We start from the raw sequence: 21153 nt of genomic DNA, 5'->3' as shown, positions 1-21153 counted from the left end.
TCATCTTTTCTGATATGAAAAGAAGCTCCTGTAAGCGTTACTGCAATGTGAGAATTTATGAATGTTGCCATGGTTTCCCTAGAGCCTGTACCAATCAGCCAGTATTCTTGATGGTAGTTTGTGTGCACTGTCAGGTTCATCAGGGAAGCCAATCCTTTCAAAAGTAGTTACATAATGTCTTCCTTCTCTACAGTGAAGAATTCCCACCAGTGCTCACCCTGCTCAATGTGGCGTCATCTGACTTAAATAATTTATTTATTCTCAATTATTGTTTCTCAAAATGCTTTAACATTAAATTGACCTGATCATTAGTGAATTTGAACATTATTTTCATATATTTAAGAATGATTTTATCTTTACTGACACTTGAACTCTCTTCCCTAAAAATATCTATATATCAGACAAGAGTCTAGCATGGCTGTCCTCTGAGAGGTTCCTTCCAGCAACTGACTCAGACAGATACAGACACCCACAGCCAGTGAATAGAGCTTGAACTCATGGAAGAATAGGGGGAAGAATTGCAAGCCCCCAAAGGGGATAAAACTCTGTAGGAAGATCAACAGAGTAAACTAACCTCAACCTTTGGGGCTCTCAGAGACTGAACCATCAGCCAAAGAACATTCAAAGGCTGGACCTAGGCCTCCCCACACATGTGTAGCAGATTTGCAGCCTGGTCGTCACGTGGGTCCTGAACAACTGGAGCAGGGGCCATCCCTAAAGCTGTTGTCTGTCTATGGGATATGTTCTTCTAGCTGGGCTGCCTTGTCTGGCCTCGGTGGGAGAGGATGTGCCTAGTCTCACAGAGATTTAATGTATCAAGGTGAGGGGATACCCAGGGGAGCTCCCACCCACTCAGAGGAGAAGGGGAGGAGGGGATAGGGAAGGATTGTGGGAGAGGGTTACCGAGAGGTGGTCAGAGTATATTGACCTTTTATTCTGGAGTATAGTGATCTGTTTTTATTAACACATAAATACACACAAATACTCTTTTCCTTGATCCCAGTCCTTTGATTTCCTTTTATAATCGCTCAGCTGCTCTACATAGTCCACTACCCCATTTATGACCTATGGATTCACCTCTGGGGTCTCTTCAGATGACAGTAATTTAAATTCCACCATACTCAAATGTGTTGAGTTTTCTATTTTGGCTTCCAAGTTCTGTCATAATTAAAACATATTTTTCTGCTCAGAGGTAGAATGTTTACTACCCTGCCTCAAAAAGTTTTGTAGTTTCCTATGCATAAAATCCATGCGAGTTCAAGCCAGACCAAATGCCATCATTGAGAGGGGCATAGGATACCACCCCAGCAGAACAGCTACTGGTAACTGATAGTTGCTGGGAGGGGGAGAAATAGTCTCCAGGGAAGAGCACATATTATCTAATAGCAAATGGTCAGCACTGAAAACATACATACAGGTACCATCATATAGACTGAACAGGTTATATTTACAAATACATATGTATATACATATACATGTGTGCATGTAACAACGAAAAGGGGGCAATGGATTTGAAAGAGAGCAAGAAGGGTTGCGTGGGAGGGTTTGGCGGAAGCAGAAAGAAGTGGTTGTAATTATATGACAATCTCAAAAATAAAACTCAAACACACACACACACACACACACACACACACAAATAGAATATTATTATTCTTTTAATGACTGGAGGATCTTTATGTACTCCCCTGCATTAACGTTGGTGACTTGTGTTTTCTCTTTCCTTGGTTAGACGAGTAGAGGTTGATCTATGCCACTGAGCTTTGCAAAGCACTGCCTTCTCGTTTCCTTGATTTTAACCTACTGCTTTTGCTTCCTGTGCCACTGACCTTTGTGCCTTCTTATGACTTCATTTCCCTGTTTTCTTTAGATGGGGCTTGCTATTCTTTTTCTAGACTATTTGGGAGAGACCTTATTCAACTATTTAGAGCCTTCCATAGCTTTAGTATAAGCAGTTGAGGGATAATTATTCCATGTAATTAGCTTCGTGTCACAAACTGTTATGTGGTATATTTCATTCTCATTCAGTTAAAATATGTACTAAATCCCTGTGTGATTTCTTCTTTTTTTAAAAAACATGAGTTATTTAAAAGAAGGTCCCATGTATCTGGGGCCTTCCCATTCAGTCATCTCTCTATTAATTATCTTTAGTTAATTCCAGAAGTAAATCTGGGAGCTTACTTCTTATGAATTAAATATTGATTGAATTTGTTGAGGTTTATTGTGTTGTTCACAATACAGTCTTTCACAGAGAATATTTGATGTGTACTTGTAAACAATTTGTGTTCCCTAGCTGTTGGATAAGTGGAATTATAAAAACAACCAGGTCTAGTCATTTGCTCAACAATTTTCAAGTGTTCTGTATTGTATTTATTCTTAGTCTGTATCTCCTCTCAATCTGAGAGCATTCTGAATTATCCAGTTATAACTGTGAGTTTTGCCTCTTTCCCTTGATGAGCCCAAGGAAAGTAAAAACCCATTGGATATAACAATGAGAAAGGTGAGGCTCAACCATACCGCAGACACCCAGTGGAAAACAGCCAGAAAAAGAAAGATCCTGCTGTTATCAGTAATAGTGACAGCCCGAAACTAAATATTACCTAATAGTTCATCCACAAGTGAGTGGCCAAATGCCATATCTGTGCAGAGGGAAATGATGCAGCCTCAATAAGTAATGGACTTTGGAAACCCAAGACAACATAAACCTCCTTACTTTAATGGACAAAGGGAACCAGAGCAAAGAGAAGGCATGAATGAATGAGTAGCATATGTCTATTTAAATTGGGGGGCTGAGTGTACTGTGTCTAATGTGCAATCCCATCATTCAAGAGACTAAGGCCAGAGGAAGAGTTCAAGCTTTACTTGAGCTATACAGTGAGTTCAAGGTCAGCCTGGGCTACATGCTGAGTCCTAGGTCAGTATGGGCTATAGTGTAATGGCCAGATTACCTTACTTAAATAAATTCTATGAAATGAAACCTAATCTATAGTGATGGAGCTATAGGCCAGCCATTGCTTTGGGAGGGATGGAAAGCAGGAAAGTAATTGCAAAAACGTATGAAGAAACTGTAGGAGGTGACATATGCTAATAATGTTAATTTTGATGTTTTTGTAGCTTTGTGAACTTTACGATGTGGAGGTTGTCGTAGTCAAGCCTCTTACGTTCTATTCTGATCTCTGCCTCTGTGATAAAATTATCTGACCAAAGTAACTTGAGGAGGAAAGGGTTTACTTGATTAATATTTCCGGGTCATAATCCATCCATGTGGTCACTAAACTTCCCTGGGAAGTAAAGAGTCAGGACACTTATCTAATGTGTCAAGGAACTTTAGTATTTTTGTTTGTTTGTTTGTTTGTTTTTGTTTTTGTATGTGAAATTAAGATTTTTGGGGCAGTTAAATTTTAAGTTTCCCTCCAATTCTCAGGCATAACTATTCTTTACAACATAACATCGGCAAGTTAAATTTCATTTTCTTTCCCCTCCCTCCCTCCCTCCCTCCCTCCCTCCCTCCCTCCCTCCCTCCCTCCCTCCCTCCCTTCCTTCCTTCCTTCCTTCCTTCCTTCTTCCGTTCTTTCTTGTATGTGGGGATTGCATGCCACAGAGTGCTGTAGGGAGGTCAGAGAACAACTTGCCAGTCAGGGTTTTTCTTCCACTATGTGGGAACCAAACTCAGGTTGTCAGGGCTTCTGATGCCTTTAATCTGCTGAGCCGTCTAGCGGGCCCACAGTAACTTTTTGTGTGTGTGATTTTATTTCAGATGCTCTCCTTTTGTATTTAGCTCTAACCAAGGCCTCTGTAGCTTATTTTCATCATTGCATAATCAACTTTAACAGTCTTGAGAAGAAAAATGCAAGAGAAGCGAGTCCCAAAACCAGTTTATAGCGACTGCCGGGCTTCCATTATCACTGTTCTTCACTGCAAAGGAAGTGAGGCATTTGTAAAGTCCTTTGAAATGGCATTTGTTTTGGTCACGGGGTTTTGTGAGAACCGCACTTCTAAGAAACAAAATGCATGCAATGCCCTGTGAGTCTCTGCTGCCCATGAAGTGGAAGTTTGCAATGTGACTAATGTGCGGGTCTTGCTCGAGGTGTGTGACAAATTTGGTTCCGGGCTCCTAGTGAAGGGCGACGCTATTGGCGGAGAGCCCTGTACCATTTGCAATGCGTTCTTCATTGGCAGGGCCTCTCAGAGGCATTGTGGACATCAGAACAAGATGATTATGTAAATGAAAAGAAACACTTTTAAATCTTTGAACAGACGAGAATAATGAAGTGGCATTGACTTCGTGGGGTGGTGAGAGATGCTGTGAATCACTCCAGAATTGAATTGTATTGTGGAAAATTTCTCAAGTGAAAGTTTCAATCTTGAGGAAAAAGGGAAAGAAATTTTGAAAGCAACATATGTAATTAAAGAATGTTATGACTACTTTCATTTAATCCAACTTGCATGCAATTAAAATGCACTTAATTACCTGGATGTTGAATGCTGTCATGCTGGAAACCCAACAAAGAGTGCTATTAAATTTAGACAAGTGATAAAAATAAACATTATTACTTTGGCTTGAGACCGTATATACTGTTTAAAAGTTTAAGGACACAGCCATGACTCACTGAACGACAGAGTAATGGATTCTAAGAAATGTAGCATTGTATAGTTCCATTGCTGTGCAAATATGGGGTACGAATACATAAACCCAGATGGTACGGTCCAGTACAAACTCAGGATGCAAAGCTTTGCATTGAGTTACTGTACTGGATACTGGGGTATAGAAATGCCATCACAATTGTGTCTATATGTCTAAATATAGAGAAAATCAGAAAGGATGAAGTGAAAATATAGTGAAAAGGATACAAAAGGGTACAGCTATGTGGGGCATGTAGAATGGCAGAGTGTGTAGACCTGAATGTTGCCATGACCAGTCAATCAAGGGAGTGAGGAGGGGCGGGGCAAGATGGTGGATGGGAAGACAGGACATTACTGCTCCACACATAGGCTGCGCTAAACTTGCATCGTAGTTCTCTTCAGTAGTAAATTAAACTTAGTTTACTATAACTTGCTACTTTACAAAACACTTTTTTGTTTTGTTTTGAGGTAGGGTTTCTCCATGTCATATCCTGGAATTTGCTCTGTAGACCAGGACAGTCTCAGACTCAAATAGACCTGCCTGCCTCTGCTTCATATGTGCTGGGATTAAAGGCATGCAAAAACCCTTATGTTTTTGGTAAAAAACAAACAAACCATGATTTATTTTAATAATATGGCTTGAACACATCAACTATAAAAATATTTTTCTTCATACTTTTACTTATAAGTTTCTTAATGTAGATATTTATTTTTAAGCTATTGTTAAAAGCCCAAAACACAAACTGTACAAGGCTCTCCCAAGGCAAGCATATGTACATCTTCAGGTTCACCTTTCACGCCACTGGAGGATGAGAAGAAACATGGATGGAGCTGGTCTCACCTATAATGAGGCCTCCTTCTGGCTACCTCCTGAAGAATGTGAAGGACAGATCTGGGGCTCTTTCAGAGCTAACAATTTTTAAAATAATAAGAATATACTCTAAAATAAGAATATCATTGAAAACGTCTAATAGTCATATATATATATATATATATATACACATATATATTTCCCTGCTCTGCATCGACATATAAGGGATGCCTTGTGCTATGATTTAACAATGGCTATGACATAACTAACCACAGGAAATTTTCAGTCATGATACTGTACATCTCCAATTCAGATTCCTTCTTCCCTCTGCCCCCTCTGCATATAGAAGAATGCAAATAGATCCATATTTATCACCCTGCACAAAACTCAAGTCCAAATGGATCAAAGGCCTCAAAACGCACTGAATCTAATAGAAGAGAAAGTGGGGAAATCTTGGAATGCATTGGCACAGGGGAAAATTTTCTGAACAGAACATCAGTGGCTCAGGCACTAAGGTCAAGATTTAATAAATGGGACCTCACGAAACTGAAAAGCTTCTGTAAGGCAAAGGGCACTGTCAATAGGACAAAACAGCAACCTACAGGTTGGGAAAAGATCTTCACTAACCCTTCATTCAACAGAGGGCTAGAATAAACAACTCAAGTGACAGCACATGCTGGCAAGGGTGTGGAAAAAGGAGAATACTCCCCCGTTTTTTGGTGGGATTGCAATGTTGTAAGACCAATCTGAAAATCAATTTGGTGGTTTCTCAGAAAGTTGGAAATAGTTGTACTTGAAGGCCCAGCTATACCACCCCTGGGCATCTGCCCCAAAGGTGCTCTACCTTTTCTCAAGGGCACACGTTCACTGCAGCTTTGTTCATAATAGCCAGAAGATGGAAAGAACCCAGATATCCCTCAACTGAAGCATGGATAAAGAAAATGTGATACATTTACACAATGAAGTACTACTCAGCTATTAAAAACAAAGACACCAGGAGTTTCACAGGCAAAGGGATGAAACTAGAAAATATCATCCTGAGTGAGGTAACAGAGACCAAAAAGTACATGCATGGTATGTACTCACATGTATGTACTTCATGGTATGTAAGTGGATATTAGCCAAAAAGTACAGAATGCCCATGATACAGACCCAAAGAAGTTAGACAAGAAGTTAGACTCAAGTGAGGATGCTTGAACCCCACTTAAAAGTGGGGAACTTTATGTACTTTTGAGTTCTCTAATTAAGTGTATAACTATTTAAAATTATGTTCTCTTGAAAAATTGTCCCTTTAACAATTATGTAAAAATTCTTTATTACTTTATAAAAATGTTTCTCTAAAATCTAATTTGCCTCATATAAACATGACTACTCTGGCCATGTTTTAACTAATGTCACCATGCTGTATTTTTGCGTCCATTTACTATCAAGCTATTTCTCTATTTATTTTAGAGTAAATTTATTGTAGGTATACTTGGGTCTTTTAAAAAAAAGATAGTCTCTCCACCTTGATAGGAATATTTTAACCATTCACACTTATTATTGTTGACATGGTTAAGCTTAAATCAACCACTGGGTATTCTCTATATTCCCATGTGTTTATTTTTATTTCAATGTGGTGATGAAGAGAATGTAAGCAGCAAACCACTGAACTGAGAATAGGATCCCTGTTGCAGGAATTATAGAAAGAATTGGAAGAGCTGAAAGGGCTTGCAACAATGTCAACCAACCAGAGCACCCAGGGACTAAACCACTACCCAAAGGCTATACCTGGACTGACCCATGGCTCCAGCTGTATTGTAGCAGCGGATAGCCTTGTTGGGCACCAATGGAAGGAGAAGCCCTTGGTCCTGTCAAGGCTGGACCTCCCCCAGTGTAGGGGAATGTTGGGGGGGGCAAAAGGGAGGGTAGTTGGGGAGAGGAGCACTCTTATATAAGAAGGGGAGGTGGAGCGGATAGGGGGCTTATGTCCAGGAAACCGGGAAAGGGAATAACATTTGAAATGTAAATTTAAAAATATCCAATAAAAAATAAAGAGAATAAGGAGGAGAGGCAAGAACGCTAGCAGCTATTTCCCACTAGTCTGCCTCTCTGGTTTCCTAAATATGGCTTTGGGTGAAGGGACGATGGCATCAACAGCCTGCACACTATCACTCCACACTCTCCCATGTCTCAGGGTCAGAAGGTTCCAGGATTAACAATTTGGCAAAAAGCCACACTGAAGGGAACTGCCAGGGCTTACACCTCAAGTCTGGAACACTCGTAGCTTCAGCTAATTATTCTCACATTTTCTCTCAGGTGAAGTATAACACTGTTACTTAAGAATCACAGCTTTAAAATTGATTATTCTTGTACAGATTAAGGAGGATTTAAGGAACCTCTGTGGAAAGAGAAGTTTTACTAGATTGTTCTATAAAAGCATGTAAGCAGCTAGACTAATGCATTCATCTATTTTCTCCGTAATTTCAATGCTATAGACACAGAAAATTATTCTCATGTCTACCAATCAGGTCCAACCTTTTAAATAAAAACTATAGGTCAGACAACGGACTTTGCTAGGAAAGTTGGTAAGGTAGAGCTGGTCTGAGTCCCCAGAATCTCAGGCCCACACCTGAGACAGTAGGCGGCTTCCTGCTTCCTGCGAGATTCCTGGCCTAGGATACATCTCCACACTTCCATAAGGAAGCCTGACCTGTGGTCATGTAGGCCCAGACCAGAGTTCTCCATCCTGGTGAGGAACCTAAAGGCCCTGAGGATTTAGCCAATAAGCTTCCTTTCCCAGACATTCCTCCCTGCAAAAGGTATTCAATCTCCAGGCCACTCTGAGAAGTGGGTTTGGTATGTTACGTATACATTTCCTGTGATGAACAACCAATAAACAGTCTGGAACCAAGGACTGTCTCTTCTATCTACCAACACCACGGGGAGCATGGAGCAGGCCTTCGCCTGCAGAGCTGCTACCTGAATCTCCCTTAGAAACAACCCCCACATCCGCCATCCCCCCCCACCCCTTGCTTCCAAACAACTACCACTACCTTCACTGATGAGCTAAACTAGAGCTCCCAGCCCTGAGCCCAGGCTAGACTGTCCTCAACCCAAGGCCACCAATGTCCTGGCCTTGTTGTAGGCCGGGAACCCCCAACACTTTGTTCCCAACTTCTGTGTGCAGTTTTATAGTGGCCACTAGATGACTGGAAGGTAAGGAATTTCATCTCCCCATCTCAGACTGTGTTTTCCCACCCCTAGAGCAGTGTCAGAGCACTTCCCCAAGGGACAGCAGCAGCTTTGGGGAAATGGAGTCAAGCTCCCCATGTTTCACTTCTCCAGTGGCTATGCATGGTCCCACGACTACATTTTGTGTGTGTGTGTGTGTGTGTATGTGTGTGTGTGTGTGTTGTGTGTGTATGTGTGTGTGTGTGTGTGTGAGCGCGCACGCATGCGTGCGCTCTCGCACATGTGAAGGTCAGAAAATACTTAAATCTTAGGGATTATTCTCTGTTTCCTTGTGGGATCTAGGAATGGAAGTCAAGTTGTCAGGCTTGCATGCAGGCACCTTTGTCTGCTGAGCCATCATACCCTTCTTCAGATTCACCATTAATCTCCCCACACATACTTTTTTGTTTTTGCTTGTGTGTGGTGTGAATCCATGTGTACATATGTTCACATGTGTAGGGATCGTGTGTGTGTGTGTGTGTGTGTGTGTGTGTGTGTGTGTGTGTAGTGTGCATGGAGGCCAATTTTTAATGTCAGTAACTTCCTAGATGATGTTCACTTTTTATATGGATGTATTCACAGTTCACCAATCTGGCTAGTCTAGCTAGCAAATCCAGTAACTCCTTCTCACTACCACAGACACTGGATTCAGGCAGGTAGTAAAGCCTTCAAGTGAATGCTGGGGACCCAAACTCTGATCCACTTACACAGCAAGAATTTTTAGCTACTGAGCTGTCTTTCTGGTATGTACCATGTCCCATTTACTTATCATTTATTTACGTTTGCTCCTTTTCCTCCTTTTTATTAACTCATACACAACTACTTGTCTTCGGGTTTGTTGAAGCAGTAAGTCAGACAACACTTGCCACAGTATGCCTGTCAAAGTAGTTATCCATGAAAACTCCAGCACCATGTTCATCAGAAGGACATTCCCGAGGAAGTCGGCTGATTTTGTCATTTTCACCCACCTTATAGTGTTTCAGCACAGCCAGCTTAACCTTCTTCCTCCTATGCCTACTGTCCTTGGGTGTGGTGTAAGACTTCTTCCTTTTCTTAGCACAAGATGAAGGATGGACTCCTTTTGAATGCTGTAGTCAAAGTACGGCCATCTTCCAGCCACTTACCAGCAAAGATCGACCTCTGACCTCTGCTGATCAGGAGGAATTCCTTCCTCATCCTGGATCTTGGCCTTTACATTTTCTATAGTGTCCATAGTGTCCGAGGGCTCAACGCTAAGCATGATGGTCTTCCCTGTAATTGTCTTCACAAAAGATCTGCATTGTGGCTATGGCTTCAGTCATGAGAGCAGACAGGAAAGGCTACTTATTTACTTTTATCTATTTATTTATTTAGTCAGAATCTTATTGATATGTAGCTCAGGCTGACTTCAAATTTATGATCATCTACCTGCTCAGTCCCCCTCCTTACTGCTGAGATTATAGGTATAAGACCTCATACGTGACTTCTGGGTTCATTCTTATTGAGTGAGGTCTTTGTGAATTTTCTTTCTGCCATTCAAAGGAAATATGGGCTTCTCTAGAATTTATCTAGTTAGCAGTAGTCCTAATTTTTCAAGCTCTCTAAATCAAATAAATAAATGCTGTCTTAGAAAGTATTCCCAGAAAGAGTAAAGCAAAATGTGACAGCAAAGAAATTTTAGAAAATAGGTCTTTCTCCTTCTTGTCTCCTTTTTACAAAGTATATCCAGGCACAGAAGCTCAAGATAATAACAGCATAAACCAGTTTGCTACATTTTAATCAGCAAATGAAACCGAAGCCCAGCACAAGAGAGATGAGGAGGTCCTGAGTTTCCTGTTGTCAGTGTCCTGCTGCTTCAAGGTTGCCTTTGCTGTAATGGGGTCTCCAGCTGGCCAAAGACAGTGGTAAAGACTCTGGTATGCATCACAGATGTATTTTTATCTTTTATTTATTTTGAGTCAGGGTCCTACCATGTACCCCTGTATGTCCTATAGTTTGCTATGTAAGACCAGGCTGGTCTCAAATTCACAGAGATCTTTCTGCCTCTGTTTCCCAAGTACTAAAGTTAAGGACATTGAGCTAGCATGTCTGGTAACAACACACATTTTTAATGGATCTAACTTTTTAAAAGCATTGATAGTTAATGTTTATTGAGAAATCAATATATAACTGTTCTAGAGTAAAAGCTTTGAAAGAATTATTTTCATTAGTAATCATAACAACTCAATTTAACATTACTATTGACCAATAAGAAACTGCATGAGCCTGTACACAATTTTCTGAAAGTCATTACAAAATGGAGCTGTGATTACTAATACTTAGTCTGGCTCAAGATCCTGCGCTGTTGTTCTATGCACTGTTTCACTTTTAATTTGTTTACAAGATATAGACTTCCACAAGCTTGGACACCTCTGATAAACAGATGGTCAGAAATCTAAAAAAAGTACACTTAACTTAGGCCTTCAGTTTGTTTCAGGAAAGAAGAAATCCTGGTGCTTTAGAATCTCATAATACTATGCTAAATCTTTGAGATGGGCTCACTGGGCACCTATCCCCTTGTGCTACATTTTGAAGCATATGGGTTGCTATGTTAAAACAGCCATCTGCCATCAAGAGCAAATTCTTGAGGAAATTGCTTTGGACCTAAAAGTATAGCACATGTTTGCTCAAAATGCTTATCATATGTTTACAATCTGGAAGCTTAAAAGAAAGAGGTTAAAAAGGGGGAGGGTGTATAAAAAGAAAAATGAAAAAGAGAAGCAAAAACAAAAGGAAAACCCCAACTAGTTAAAGAAATAAAAGGGATCACTTTAAAAGGATCATATTGTCCTTTAACAGTGAGGGTAAGAGAGAGTTAAAGCTGACCAAATAGAGTGAGCCACAAAATATTATGCTGGAAGATGGTGTTAATGTGTGCCCAGGTAAAATTGGTCATTTGAGGTAAAGGAAGTTCAAATATTATGTATCTTATGTAGGCTTTCTATCATGGCCCCTTAATGATGTCCCAGCCCTAATCTCCAAAACCTGTGGATGTGTTACCTTACATGGCGAAAGGGACTTGTAATTAGATGAAAGCTCTTGACTTAAAAAATCTCCTGCATCCCTGAAGTGGTTCTAGTGGAATCACAAGAGTTCTTATTAAAGGGAAATAGGAGGAACACAGTCAGAAATGAAGATAGGCTATCAGCAACAAAGTAATAACTTTAAGGATGGAGGAAGGGACCACACGAGTCAGTTGGCCTCTGGCAGATGGAAAGTGTGAGAAAGTAGATCATCTCCCCAATTCCCGTAAAACAGCACAGACTACGGACACTGAGCATAGTCCTATAAAACTCATTTCTGGGGGTTGGGGATTTAGCTCAGTGGTAGAGCGCTTGCCTAGGAAGCGCAAGGCCGTGGGTTCGGTTCCCAGCTCCGAAAAAAAGAACAAAAAAAAAACTCATTTCTGGGTTCTTATGTAAATATCTCTAAGAAATTTATTTTTGTGTTTTAAGACACTGAGTTCTTGGTAATTTAATAGCCACAATAGAAAACTACAGAGAATTCCAAAACTTCGTAATAGAAACATACACATTCCTTATCCTCTTGTCCTTCATCTTTAGATCTAGTCCATGCCCCAAATCCATCTGTTTCCTCTGACCGTGTCTCCTTCCCATGCTGCTTCTTCTCTTCCACATCCCTTGGTCACCTTCTGACTGTATTCTCTAGGTTATTATCTCTATTCCCTGTAGTCTAACTGCAGGGTGCACCTCCTCTGCCAGGACACTGCTAAGTGTCTGTGTAAGAAAGTTGGTTGATGTATACTACTTAAAGAAGAAGGCCCAACTCTTCACAATGACATCCAGGACAAGCTGTTCTTCCATTCTCTGCATCTTTGTGCACTGTGACCCAAAACACAGCATTCAGCCTTCCCCTGGGCCTTGACTCCTGCCCGGGATACTTTTCTCCCTCTGGTTCAGCTCAACTCATCACACGGGATCAATGCAACTCAAGTTCAAAGTTAGCCTTCCCTAAATATTGACTGCCTCTGGCTTCTTGGTATGTAATCTGTTGTAGCTGTTTGCATCCGTCAAGGCCAATGCCAGATGGTCTTAGAAAACTTCCTCCACTCTTTCAGCTAGAAGTTAGTACTCTCATCTTGAAACCCACTTATTTATAAAATTACTAAAACACCTGTCACATTCTTTCTTGTCATAATTGCTCCTGTGCGCACACATTTTCATTAAATAAGCAATTAAAAACAGAGAAACTCTTGCACACCATTATTATCCAACTCTCCACAGCCTAGTGTATACACTGTTTGATAAATTATCGGGTTATTAAACTACTCAATTGCATGTGTTTGGAAAGATAGCAACCTATCTGCCATTCCTCTTCTTCCAGCTCAAGTTCTTGGTATAATGGAAGCTCCTAATGACCAGGGGAAACTGAGCACGGTGGGTCTTGCCGCCGGTGAGAACAACTGGTGGTTTCCTCTTCACAGACAGAGCAAAAACATCAGTTGCTATAAACCCTAAAAGCCAAAGTGACAATAGTTTTAGAGGACTGAGTCTTTTGAGGGGAAAGAGTGGAACAGATTCCCAAACTGTTATCATGTACAGTCCAGAAAATCTGTGTGGTGCTGGGTCATTAGCCCCTGTGGTAGAATTCCATCTATTTTCAATCTTCTGTGAACCTGCCAACACAGAGAAGGCTACATCAGTCAGATCCAAGCATCAATAATTTAGTGGGAGAAACCAAAGTGGGTTTCTTTTAGGGAGAGGGAGGGAAGAAGGAAGGATAACTCGATATCAAGAAGTCTGTTAACATAATTGATAGCAATCACTTTGAAGGGAAAATATCAATTAGATTTCAGTATTTGTAATTAACTATGGCTCCAAATGACATAAGAATGAAAAGAAATTGGGGATGGAAAGCTAACTCAGGAGTTAGGAGTACATACTGCTTTTGCAAAGGACCCAAGTTCAGTTCCCCACACACCCAAGTTGGACTCACAACTGCTTGTAACTCCAGCTCCAGGGGGATCTGATACTGTTGGCTTCTAATGATATCTACACACTACACACAAACATACACACACACACACACACACACACACATACACACACATACACACACATACACATACATACACGTACACACACGCATGCAAGTACACTTGAGCGCACACACACACACATGAAACACATGTGCAATTAAATTGTTTAAAAGAATGAAAAGAAATGAACTATAATAAAATTGCCTAAATCCAATAAAATATCCATTAGACTGTATGATAAAATATGAAGGTACCTTTACACACTACCATCAGTACTCGTGAATGTGCCTTAGAACTACTAAAATATGCAAGTTGACACAAATGTAAAATAATTGGTTTGAAAAAAAAATCGAATTCTTCTTTTGCAAATGACTGAAAACCTAGAATACCAGACAAATTTTAGCAAAATAGAAGTGATGTGAGATAGTTGGTTAGAAGACAGGGTGCCAAGGACCAATACTTTTTTATGCTAAATAGTAAAACTTAGAAGGAGAAAACTCAGCCCTCTCCCAGTTCCAACACTTCAAAACATCTAGGAAGAACTTCACCAATAAAGATTATAAAGAAAACTATAAAATTTTATTTAAAGTTATAAAATGAAATATAAATGGAGAAAATCCAAAGATAAAAATGCAACTGACTTACTTGGAAAGAATTATTGGAGTGGTAGGCCCAAGAGAAAGTAAATATTAATGATGTACAAAAACTTTATAAACTGGTGAGTAACTGAGCAGGAAGTTGAGCAGGGTGCATGGAAAGTCATAGAAAGCAGAAGTCACAAAGTGACACTTCCTGGATGTCCAGAATCCAGAGGCTGGATAGCCCGAGAGACCCAGGATAGAACCAAACTTGACTGGAAAAAAGAAGTCAATGAAACGATTCCTATTGGTGCCCAGCCCAGTTGACACCAGAGAGGCTTCCTCCCACAGCTGATGGGATCACAAGCAGAGACCCACAGGCAAATATAGGTGGAGCTCAGGGAACCCCACAGATGAGAGGGAGGAAGGATTATAGGACCCACAGGGGTCAAGGACACCAGGAGAACATAGCCCAGGGTTCCTAAGAGCTCATAGAGAATGAAGCAATCATGAAGCCTACATGGGTTTGTGCTAGGTCCTCAGCCTATGCTATGACTGAGTGTCATGGTGTTCTTATGGGATTCCTAACAGTGGGAGTAGAGGCTGACTCAGACTCTTTTGCCTGCCCTTGGGACCCCTTTCTTTCTCCTTGATTGACTTTTCCAGCCTAGATAGGAGGATTTGTACAATTGTACAAGTCAGTGTAACTAGTTACACTGTGTTCAGTTGCTATCCCTAGGAGAGCTGCTTTCTTTATGAAGGGAAATGAGAAGTAGATCTGGAGGAGAAGGGAGGTGTGTGGGGGAAGGGGAGGCAGGGATTTGGGGAGGAGTGGAGGGAAAAGGAGGGAGGCGTGGGAGGCAGGATGGGAATGGGAGGAGTGGAGGGAAGGGAGGTGTGTGTGTGAAGGCAGAAGGACTGGGAGGAGTGGAGGGAGGGGACAACTGCAGTCAGGATGTGTTGTATGAGAGAAGAATGAAAAGTAAAACATAAACGGGCTTCCAAGGATAAATTTTAGATTTTTCTAATGACTGGTATTGATCACCATACCTTATGTTCATTGGTTATTCATACACCTTCTTCCATAAAGTATCTATTGAAAAAACAAAGATTTCAAAGGTACAAAAGAACACACAAACTCAGGATAGTATAAACATGTAGTAATGAGGTTTTATTTAGAAAACAGATGCCTATTAAATATTAGCATTAGACACAGAATACTGGTGGAGAGCTCTTAGGCAAGAAGTCTTATCACGAGAGAGAGGGGGAGGGGTTCTACTGTGTTTGGGGCCAGGCACCTAGCAACAGTGATTAGCAAAGTGGAAATAATTTCCTTCTTGGTATTCTCTACCATTGAAAATATGGATCGGGGGTGTGTGGGGTGTAAATGTTAGGATCTGCATCAGTAGTCATGCTAGAAGTGAGTATGTTTTTAAATAATAAGTTGTATTTATTATTGTTCTCTGTGTGTGCCTGATGTGTGTGTGTGTGTGTGTGTGCGTGTGTGTGTGTGTTGGGGGTGGGGATTCTTATGAGGAGGTCAGACAGAGGACAATGCTATGGAGTTTCTTTTCCCTTCTTACCTAGTGTCGGTGCCAGGAATTGAACTCAGGTCTCCAGGTCTAAATGGCTAGTGTCTTTTCCGCCTGAGTTCTCTCTCCTGCATTCAGACGGTCTCTTCTGAATTTCTCCTAAGGGTCGTGTTCTGCACCCGATACACAGAAGTATGATAAAGAGCTCCCACTTTACAAAGGCTCTGCTTGTAGCTGAGGAGAGACTGCACAGGGACGCAGCAGCAAGGAGCAGATAATTCGGCTCCTGCAAATGGAAGCAAGGAATGGTGGGTAAGGTAGAGCTCATACTTGGGTAGGGGGAGGGCAGTGTGCCACCAGAGAGGACAGTTATATCCTGATTAGTGAAAAGAATTACTAATCCTGACAAACTTTATCGGGGAGCTTCACGTGGGCCATGGTTAAGACGCTAATGTAACAAAGCTGCAGTGGCAAGAAACCCCACAATTTTCAAGGGGCTGTGGAAGAAAGCCAAACTAAACTCATTTTTCACTTCCCATGAAGTCTCAAAGTAAGGGAAATGGGACGGTCGCAGCGAAAGCAGAATGTTTTCTGCAGATGTACAACAGTCATCAGGGCTGATTAAGTGACTCCGCAGTGTGTCCTGTCTGGGTGAAAGGGTCAGGCACATAGAGGGCATTTCCTAGGTAAACGGGAATAGACAGGCACACAGAAGTAAGCCAGGAAGCTGTATGTGCCTGGGAGCTGGCACTGAAAAGTCAATTAGCATGGGATTACTGCTTCCCTCTGAGAAATGCCTTGCCCACTGGCATTCAGGTGGTCTGGGAACAAGAGAAAAAGAAGAGAGCTGTGATTGTCAGAGAGAAAAGACATGTTCACTCCCCAAATGTCCATAAAGCATCTGCTGTCCACAGGGCAGCAAGAGATGAATCCGAATAGAAACTACTGGAATCTGCTAATCTTGTGGTGAGCATGCCTTGTCCCCCTTCTACCCAATTGCAGTGTTATGGTCTAGAACTATAATGAGCCTGAAGCCAGGAACAGGTAATCCATTAATTCCTGAACTAGATGGTTATAGGAGATCTCAACCTGCACCATGAAAAGGGAAGGAAAAAGACAATCATAAATCATACAAGCATTATGCTGGTCCAAATTTGTCAGAACATAATGGGAACACTGTGTTGAAAGTGTGCACAGCAGCCATTGTACTCAGGGCATTCATTAAATGTTGCTAAATTAGAGGAAGTCAATCAGGCTGAGACAGTGATTAAAGGAGCTGAGCTGCTGAACAGAGAAGAGCTGGGGTTACGGAATACGCCTCCAAATATATTTTATTAAAATGGGAAATCATAGAGCGTGCCGAGATAGACGGTGAACTACAGGATTTCTCTTAAACGTGAGATTGTAGGAAATTGTAGAGCGATTTTTAGATGGGCTAACTTGGGAAGGCTTGGGGCCCATTCCTCTGATATCAAAGACCAAGATCAGAGTCGACCCCTAAAGCGATGGAGCCTATGCCAGCACGGCTTCCTGTAGTAGCAATTCTGAAGAAGGCCATCCAGGGGACAAGCCCAGGGGCTAGCTCACAAACAGGAAGGTTGGACCAATGCCCCTGTGATGGGACAGCAGCACTCCAGTACTGATAATAATAATTAAAAATGATATTAACAATATTAATAAGTAATGCAAAAGTAACTGGAGAAGCCAAACTATCAGGATGTTATAACCAAGGGTTATAAAAAAAATAAAGATTGAAACTGATATTTTAGGTGGGTGGCAACGACTAAGTTCAAGTCAGGTTAGAAGAAAGTTTACATCATGTCAGAGTGTGTGACCACCATATGAAAGATGATTTCTGCCCAGCACACTCAGTAAACATGTGCTATTTTACTTCTATTTTTTTCTAATTAAATGAGACAAAACCCAAGATTTTCAACAACTAGGACATGTCAGTCTAGTCTCATTTTTGTTACTTCTATAAACCGCCTGAACAAGAAGCAACTTCGAGGAGAGGCCTGTACCACCGTATGCTTCTTGGCCACAAGTCCATCGCTGTGAGGAATGCACAGTGACAGGAGCTAAAAGCAGCTGCTCACATCAGAGCCACAGTCAAGAGAAATAACTGAATGCCATTTGTTTGACAGCTTGGCCTCCTGACTTGTGTATAGTTCAGGACACACACACCCTCCTCAGAATAATGCCTTCCACAGTGGGCTAGGTCCTCCAGTATCTGAATTAATTAGTGAAACCCTACAGATAACGCTTACAGACCCGAAGGTATATGAACATTGCTCTATGGGTATAGAAAATTCTCTCGAAGCATGTGAACTGGGGGGTGTTCGTGGAGCAGTACTCATGTAATATTTGTAAAGAAGATATGTGTAGAATAAGAGACTGGGCCAGCAGAAATGGTTTCTCACATAAAAAGAAAGAAAAAAAGTAACTGGAATGGTACATGCCTGTAATGCCAGCATAGGCTGAGGCAGGAGAAGACTGAGTCTAAGGCCAGTTGGAGATATAAAGAGAGTTCTAGGCCAGACTAGGGTACGTAGTGAAGTTCTGTCTCAAGGGAGACTAAGAAGTAGTACCATTGGCTTTTGTTGGAGTTGAGAGAAGCAGGGAGCATAAGAAAAAAAAAAAAAACAAGAGGGTTAATCTAAGCACACATTGCCAAATTGACGCCATGAAAAACTACGCCTTCATTCACACCTTTATCCTGGTTTATCCGGCGACAGAGCAGGTTGAGAGCAACCAACAAACACTACTCGATGGCTTCAAAACAAGATGGCCTCAAAACAAGGAGAATCTTAGGAAACCTGAAGTGCTTGCAACTGAGAGCATCGGTTCCTAGTGTGACTGCTTTCATCAGTGAGGCACAAGCTTGAAGAAAGTTAGAATGGCATTTGAATCTCAGCTGGTGAGGAGATAGGGAGTAGGGAGGAGACTGATCTCACAGAAGTGTAACTCTGTGGGGCTCACAGTGTCAGATGCTGGGAGGCAGCAATGTAAAGACTGAAGAGTGGCCAAGTAGTCAGAATCAAGGCATATGGCTTCCAGATTTATATACTCACGTCAAGATCAGAGGATATGATGTGATCTTTTAAACACATGGTAGTAAGAACGGAATCTTGTAACCATTAGCAAAAATTTGGAAAGATGGAGTTCAAAGTTGTAACATAATGAGGGATAATTTCAAACATTTTGCTGGATCTCTTAATACAGCACAAGACTTCATTGACATGATGGACAAGCCTGTCAAGAGGATGCATGGCATTTAAGACAGAGCGATCACAGCCAACGGTCAGAGGAGTACAATGGGAACAGTATCTGATTTCATGAGAACAGAAGTAGCCCCTGATACAGGCTTACCAAAAATATAAGCTGTTAGGAGAGTAATTCATTTCCTCTCGCATTTATCCAAGGAAATGTGACAAACCCAGCCTTTCCTTTAGGTCATTCAACAACCAGAAATTCCATAGAAATGGCTTGAGAGGTAAACTGGGTCCTGAAAGAGAATATGTTACTCCCAGTGAAGAGATGGAGAAAAACCTTCTAGTCAAGATTTCAAGTTAGAAGACACGAGTGAGTAGAGCCATCTCTTTGCTAGTAAGGTATTTACTGATAATAGAACACAATTCTTTCTGCTAGATAGGAATACCTTGAGAGTCGAGATAACTAAACCCTGGGAAAGGCAGAGACAGACAATTGGGACTTTGAAACACACACACACACACACACACACACACACAAATCAACACACATGCAAATAATTTTATCTCGTCTCCTCTGTATAGACAAGTTTCTACTTTCAGATGAGAGTCTCCATGAGATGTAAGAGTAGGTCTAGTTTATGGAAGCTCTTAGCTTTCTGGCCTGGGAAGAAAGACATTCCTTTCCTTTTATGAAATCCTTAAGACAGGAAGATGGATATTCCAGGCTACTTCCTTTACTATTCTCCTAAGTAGACTCTTCCCGTCTGAGACATGCCCATGCTGGGAAGGGTACCTGGCTCCAAGGAAATGATAACCTGGTGTCTCTTCATGTTTATACCCGTGGCATAAACAAGTGATGAGTATACTCTTAGAGGGGGCTGCAAGTGAACACGCTAGCTATGTTCCCAGCACAGCGGAAAGCTACTTAGGAGATCGCAGATGGAGCAGATCAGAGGCAGAAGGATGGACGTGAGGACATTAGAAAGTAGAATTAATGGAACCTGGTGATAGATTCAAAGTAGAAAACAAGGGAGGTGATAAGAGAAATGGAAACAACATCTAAGGGCCCTAGCTCTGGAACTTGACAAGGGCAAATGGGAGATAATAAGAACCAAGTAGACAGAAAACATGGTCCAATGGCAGCACCTGGATTGTATGAACAAAGATGTTAGTTGCATAGATAAACACAGAGTCTGGAGTGAGGAGTTAAAAAACAGATGTGCTATAATCTGCAAAGCACAGGCAAAAATTCCTCTACCATTTACCTCAGTGAAACCGATCAAACAACAGACCTTTGACAGAGAAGAGGCTGCTGGCGAGCTTCGCCAAGCACCGTCATGACAGCTAGGTGCTGTGTAGTGATGATTTCGGGAGTGAATGAGAGGCAGGTGGGGAAGGAGCAAGCATGCATTAACTGCTGTGAAAGTGTGTTTATGAAAATATCATTTAAAGAGGTCAGAATCACCCGAAGAAAGGAAGGAGTCATGAAGCTTAATTCTAGAAACATTTCAAAACAGTCATATAACTTCCTGTTATTACCACAGTGAGAGTCCCTCTTCACATCCTCACCAACACTTAATATTTCTGTACTCTTCAATTTAACCTCTTAGGAAATAGAAACGGTTCTATTTATTTATTTATTTATTTATTTATTTATTATTTTAAGAGATGACTGCTTTAAGGAAGATTTTCTTTTTTATTGGATTGTTTTAATTTATTTACATTTCAAATGTTATCCCCTTTCCCGGTTTCCCATCCATAAATCTCCTATCCTATTCCCCCACCCCAGTCTTCTATGAGGGCGTTCCCCCTCCCACTTACCCACCCCTTCCCGCCTACCCCTGACATTCCTCTACACTCAGGGGTAGGGGCAGCCTTGGCAGGACCAAGGGCTTCTCCACCCATTGGTGCCCAACAAGGCCATCCTCTGCTACATATGCAGCTGGAGCCATGGGTCTGCCCATGTGTACTCTTTGGATGGTGGTTTAGTCCCTGGGAGCTCTGGTTGGTTGATATTATTGTTCTTATGGGGTTGCAAACCCCTTCAGCTCCTTCAATCATTTCTCTAATCCAACTGGGACCCCGTTCTCAGTTCAATGGTTGGCTGCGAGAGTCCGCCTCTGCATTCTTCGTGTTCTGGCAGATCCTCTCAGGAGACAGAAGATTTTCT

The 21153-nt window shown here is 41.5% G+C and overlaps 1 pseudogene; it reads right to left on the bottom strand.

Moving 5' to 3' along the window:
• Rps27a-ps24 (ribosomal protein S27a, pseudogene 24) lies at window positions 9436-9963 on the bottom strand (annotated as a pseudogene).

Source organism: Rattus norvegicus, chromosome 2, assembly GCF_036323735.1.
Source record: "Rattus norvegicus strain BN/NHsdMcwi chromosome 2, GRCr8, whole genome shotgun sequence".
In the NCBI taxonomy this organism is placed as follows: Eukaryota; Metazoa; Chordata; class Mammalia; order Rodentia; family Muridae; genus Rattus; species Rattus norvegicus.
Note: the sequence above shows the minus strand (reverse complement) of the source record. Positions and strands in the feature narration are given on the sequence as shown.